Raw genomic sequence first — 6,295 nt, 5'->3', positions numbered from 1 at the left:
AAGGAGCAAAACGTAGATCTGCTGTTTCCGCATTTGTTGCTTTATTCCTGTTTGTTCTGCCTTCACCTCCATTCACGCATATTATTTTATTTCCTATTTTGCTAATGTGACCGGAACTGTGCATGACCTTAATCTTAATGATGGTCCAAGCAACTGCCTAAAGGAAAGACCTTGAGTTTTCAGATGCAGAAGTTTGCTTGTAAAAGATCACAAAGGGACTAGGATGCAAATATGAGGAAACACTTGTAAAGAATTTTCAGAGCACTTTTTCCCATCAGATAGACTCATTGCTCCTATTTTAATTGGTATTGCAGTACCTCATTTCTAGCAGAGGCATTAAAACACCAGGCTTTACATCCTGGAGATATTTGGGCCTGTTTCACACTGTTACCATACTCATCCTTTAATCCAAATAATCCATGGAAATATAAATTACCAACCTTGAACAAAAAGTTTGAAGTTTTACCTGATATTCTTCCAAAATAGTCATTCTCTGAGATTCAGTTTTTCTACAGAATTGAAGTCATCCCATTTTTCTTTGGATGCGTGCATGTTCATTTCCGAAGATGGATTTTTCCCCTTTGCTTTGCCAAAAGAAAGATTTAGTAGGAAAAACATAGAAAGATCAGCAATTGAAGTCATGTTGGAATAAAGAATTTACGGGATAAATATATACATTATTCCACCCATATTTATGGAAGGATAATTGAATTTCTTTGCATGAGAGACTTTGACAAAATGCATTTTAGTATCTAGGAAGGAAGCATGAAAAGCTTTGTTTTAATTCTTTTTAAAGACATTTCTAGTTTTTATGAGACTAAGACTGAAATAACGCATTAATTATTAGCATATTTCCAAAGAAATCATTAACAGTATATTTTAGCTTTTATAGCAGTGGAGAGTTCAAATCAGGGTCAGATAATAGTAACATTATGTGGGTTGTTACTAACTTCATTTTTATTGCAGTCTTTTATAATTCTTGTGTTAAAATCCATGTTCAAATGTCCACAAAAGAGAAAAGGATAATGTTTCCAAGTGCCACAGCACAGTAATCTCATCCACACTGTGAACATTACATTTGGATATGTCATGTCAAAGCCTTGATATTGCACATGTCTTACAGAAGACAGGATTTGGTCAGTATTTTGGGTGAAAAACTGGAAGATGTATATGTCACGAAATAGAGAATTGGTAGTTCAGTAGATGGCACTCTTCCCTTGGAGTTGGTACTGTACCAAAGCACCAGCATGTTACTGGCACATGATGAAGTAGGTACTGGGGGAGACCTTTAATTGCACAAGGTCGAAGATCCCAAAGAGTATTTCCTAGAATATCTACGCTAAGTTTTGTTTTTGATCATCACAGCCCACATTTCCTCCTGACACTTCTGTTGGGTAAGGAATTGTGTAGTTTGCGCAGCCCAATGCTGCAAACAACAAAAGAATTGAGTTCCCAGAGCAAGTGACATCTGCAGTTCAGGTTGTTCAAACCAGGACAGTTCTATCACACATCTCCCAGAGTATGCAACCACTTTCAAAGCTTCACTGACTCTTTCATCTAGAAGGAACTGAAAAGAGAATTTTACTACAGCTTTTCCTTAGGAGTTAATACCTTCTTAATCTTCGTGTGTAAAGCAACAAATTTAAAGGACAGTCATTTAAGTCTTGAGTCTTTATGGAAAAGTAGCTTAAAAACAACATGTTTACTTTATTCCACTTGGAGGAAATAATCAAGTTCAGCAAAGCTCTGGTATGAGTAAGTATTATCTGGAGGCTCTACTACATCTGTGTTTGGGCAAGAGAAACTCTTCAACACTTATCTGCAATGCACAGTGCAATAAGTATGCACCAAATGCAAGTATGGTGAATAATTAGATGAAGTTATTACTAGAATATTCAGAATAATTTTCTGGGGCAAATACAGCATCAGTTCTTTATTTATTTATGTCCACCGTGGTCTCCCAGTCATAAAAAGTAAACCAAACCACAACACACCTCCTAAGTGTGAAGGCCTAGAATTATGGTTTGCTCCTGTTTGTGTTTTGAAAAATCTTTTCCATGTTTTGCAGATTTAGTTCGCAAAGCAGACTCCAGTGCCAACATTTATCCCAGTCTTACCAACAGCTATCCCTATTCCACACACCACAGAGAAAATCTCCAATTTCTCACACTTCTATCCTGTTCACCCTGCTTGGCTTTCGTTATCCTCTGGTAAACCATTTCTTTTATGTGATTGCTTTACCTTAATATTGGCCAAGGCTCTCTGCAAGACTACAAGGTTTCCTAAGTAAGATAAATGATGCCTTCCACATTTCTATGGGAATACAGCTTGGATCTTGGACTAACAGTGCAAGGGAACAGAAAGCCAAGGTTTTGCTTTCCCCAGAAGATAGGCATTCTTAAACTTTTTTTCTGGATGACAAGAAACTTAAGACTTTGTTACTTTTTATATTAGAGGGCATTCTTACTTGAGCATCAGATGCTGTATCACCACTTGCTCTAACCAAGTTCCTATATTACAAAAACTGACAAAGTATTTCAAAGAGACGCAAAGAAAAAATCTGACCAATTTTCTGATGTTTCAGGTGCAGATCTTTTGGGTTGTGTAAAGAACATACAGACTTATTTGCAGAATGTGCTGACAGTACAGTATGAATATCAAAAATCTGAGGAGGTCTTCTAAGTCATTTGCTGTCCACATGAAACATCATTAGCTAATATCAACCCAGCCTTTCCCAGAGAAATCAATATTAGCCTATGTGCTAAGTTCATATTTTATTAACTACGCTGTAGAGCAGAAAGCACGTGTATTCATCTAAGATCAACTATTTAAAGTCATTTAAAGGTGATGAAATCTTTTAGATATAAAACCTCTCAGAATAGAATCAAAGAAAAAAGACCTCTAAGATCATCTAGCCCAACCATCAGTCCACCCTCACTGTGTCCACGTCCCTCAGTGCCACATCTCCACAGTTCTCCACAGCCCCTCCAGGGACAGAGAACCCATCAATCAGCTCCCTGGGCAGCTGTGCCACTGCTCCTTCAAGAGCTTTTCCTAATATCCAACCTGAGATATAATGCAAGTTTGCCCAGTTAATCTGAAAGGATAGCATTTCAAACACATTTTCTACTTTCGTAGCATATACAACAATGAAAAAGCAGAAAACAATGCTTATTTATGCTCTGTTACGGTGAAAATTTGCATCACAGCTCAGCACTATATGTAAAAGAATAGTCCATCTCAAGCAGAACAGCTATAAAACTTCAAGTAGCAAACTGCATCCAGTGGACTGCTGGGAGGTCTGTGTAAGCAATTATAATTTATGTCAGAATTTATCTTAAGGGTCGTTATGTTTTTGTAGTATAATGATGTTAAACAGTTTGACTTTTTTTATTACTAGGTAATATATTAGCAATACTTAAAACTAGTTATATTGTAGTTCCGTGACAAATTCATCTCTGGAAAAAAACAAAACAATGATCTAAGATTTCCTGTCAGTTCATTTATATAAAGGCACTTTAGGAGTAAAACAACTTCTGTAATTCAGACTTACAGCATTCTACATTACATATTAAGGTGCATATCAAAATTTTACAGAAAACTATATGCAGATGTTACACATCTCATCAAATCAGAGTGAAGTTACCTTCTAAAGACAAATCTTCTCAGAGCCGAGCAGAGGTCAGCAAAGACCAACCAACCAGCTGGCAATTTCTTAGCAGGGTTCCCTCCTCTCCATCAGTGAGATTTGTTTGCTCATTGCTCACAACGGATTGATTGCATCTCATCAGACATCTTGGTTTACTTCTAAAAATGCTGTTGATCTGGGTGAGAGAACTTCAGATTTTCTTTTAGACTTAACATAACTGTGCCTAAAACAACAAAGTAGAGAGACGATTAAATTAATATAATTACAATCATAGCATAATTACTCATGTTACAGTAGGAAGCAATGAGTCTTTTAAAATCTCTTCTCCATTATACCATCCTGCTCAATTTCCTCCATCTCTAACTTCTCTCACCATTTCCTTCACTAACTCTTTCTCCTCACAACCTTAACATGTCCTTAACTGCCCAATCACCACTTCATTTCTCATTGACTGCTTCTAAACATCAATGGAAGCAATATCCTTTTTCTAAATGTTGTTCCCCTCACCTTGAGTCACTTGTCTAGTGTAAAAATAAAAAAAAAGAGAACATGGATTATTCTCTCTTCTAAGGCAGCTCATTGTTTAGTCTGTCCTTCCCAAACCTTTCCAACTATCTGCCTTTGATGCTGTCCTCAAAGAGCAAACTGCATTTGAAGCTTTTTTTCTATATTCTGGCTTTGTATCTTCATTTTTCACTGCTTAAGGCTCTGCGCTTTCAACTCTACATTTTTTCACCACCAATCTATGCTTGTTTCAGACTTGTCCATCAATTTCATGCAATTAATGTAAATGTATTGTAGTCCTCAGCTTAGGTTTGGTCTACAGTAGAAGTTTTGTGCATTCAGGTAAGGTAGGTCAGGAATGTGATGCTAAAGTATTTTGACTTTTCTTAGAGTATAGGTAGAATATTCTTCCAGATTCTGCTGCTACCACCTTCATATTAAGAACCTAGTTCTACTTCTTGACTACTGTTCATCAGGTTCAGACCTTATCAAAATCCATTAAATCCCATGACAGGAAGCTCTGGCTTTGTTTTTTGCAGTGCTAGATACTGCACATTGAAAGAAATGGAGAAAGTACCATATCCTGGATGAAAGTGAAACAATCTGAGAGTGAACACCGTCTCCAGGATACCTAGTCATCTTACCACACTCATATACTGATTTTTCTCCTCACTTCCCTGCAGGAAGGCTTATGATTATTTCAAAGAATCGTAGAATGGCTTAGCTTGTAAGGGATCACCCAGTCCCAAACTCCCTGCCATGGGCTGCTTGTCACCCACCAGCTCAGGCTGCCCAGGGCCACATCCAACCTGGCCTTGAGCACCTCCAGGGATGAAGCATCTGCTTACCTACACAACCTGTGCCAGTGCATATTTCCATGCTGTCACTATGACTATTGCTCAGACCAGGATTAATTTTGTCTAAAATGAACCTTAAAAGCTTCCTTTCTCATTATTTTCTTCATTCATACAGTTTAATCATGCTCTCCCTTCAAAGTTCCTCGGCAGAAACTCTCAGTTTGTCATTGGGCAGAGGCTATCATACTGTTTTTACCCTTCCATCCTCATATCATTCCTCCTGTAACAAATACAGAAGCATGCTGTTCAATCCTGATAATACAATTCCTGTAATTCAAAATATTATTTAGCACAAAGCAGCAGCACAGTATATATAGAAAGCTTTATTCTTCTACTACTGACTTTTAATACAAGCTAACATTAATACAAACCTTTTCCATATGCCCTTCAGATCAGAATTGCCGTGTATTTATACTGCTACTGCTTTTAATTTGCAGTTCTATCTTCTCTCACTCAAACCCAACTTCTGCCTTGCTTGCTATCTACATGCAAGTCACTTTACACAGTTCTGTAAAGCATTATCTCATTATTCTGTCTCTCACTATTGAGCATTTTCAGACCCTCTGTGTGAAAGATGAGATATAAAAATAAATTGAATTGGAATACATGATGCTATGTCCTGAACTTAAACAGACTATACTCACAGTGCATATGTAATTTGACAGCTACAGGCTATGCTTTCATGATGTACACCAAAAGGATTTATGCAAGTGATTTAAAGTTCTAACCATTCTGTGTAGTCTGACCTAGACATTAAACTCATGGTTGTGTAATCCCGAGCTGTTGCTAATCAATTTGACAAAGAAAAACAAATAATTATTGTGATGATTACTACTTACCAGAGTCAACCTTCAAAGTCCAGTGCTTCCATAAATGATCTTCCCCTACCTATGATACCTTGGTAGCAGCTCTGGCAGCTGCCTTCATCGATACAACATGAGAAAGCATTGCTAAAACAATTTCTGCCAGACAAAATCAACACCAAGACATTTTGGAGAATTTCTGAACAGGAAAGCTGTGTAGTATGGAGCTCTGGGTGTTGACTTTGATCAAGCTGGGCTAAAGAAGGGAGGAAATGTTACAATTTCTATTTTCAAAAACAGCAAAGAGGGAAGAACTGAAAATGAAACTCGACATAAGGAAAAGGCAAAGCGCCATCTGACAGTCTCAAAAAATCCACAAAATCCGCTTTTTTTTCCAATTAGCATTTCAACTTGTTTAAAATAAGGGCATAAAGATAAAAGAAACTTTATGCATCTGATCCTTTAAAAGTGATTATTTGAAT

At 37.2% G+C, this 6,295-nt stretch overlaps 1 long non-coding RNA gene across 4 annotated transcripts in view; it reads right to left on the bottom strand.

The window, feature by feature from the left end:
- Window positions 1–539: 539 nt before the first annotated feature.
- LOC149916276 (uncharacterized) overlaps window positions 540–6,295 on the bottom strand; it is a 189,752-nt gene continuing 183,996 nt past the window's right edge. For 3 of the 4 annotated variants that reach the window (XR_016470400.1, XR_016470398.1, XR_016470399.1), the window contains exons 7-9: window positions 5,002–5,230; window positions 3,647–3,872; window positions 540–584 (exon numbers count right to left, since the gene is read on the bottom strand). This is a non-coding gene — a long non-coding RNA (uncharacterized LOC149916276). The remainder of the gene's footprint in view (window positions 585–3,646; window positions 3,873–5,001; window positions 5,231–6,295) is intronic. The other variant, XR_016470401.1, reaches the window with a different exon arrangement.

The sequence above is a fragment of the Phasianus colchicus genome, chromosome 12 (assembly GCF_987193195.1).
Source record: "Phasianus colchicus chromosome 12, bPhaCol1.hap1.1, whole genome shotgun sequence".
In the NCBI taxonomy this organism is placed as follows: domain Eukaryota; kingdom Metazoa; phylum Chordata; class Aves; order Galliformes; family Phasianidae; genus Phasianus; species Phasianus colchicus.
The sequence above is the reverse complement of the archived record's forward strand: the minus strand, read 5'-3'. Positions and strand labels throughout refer to the sequence as shown.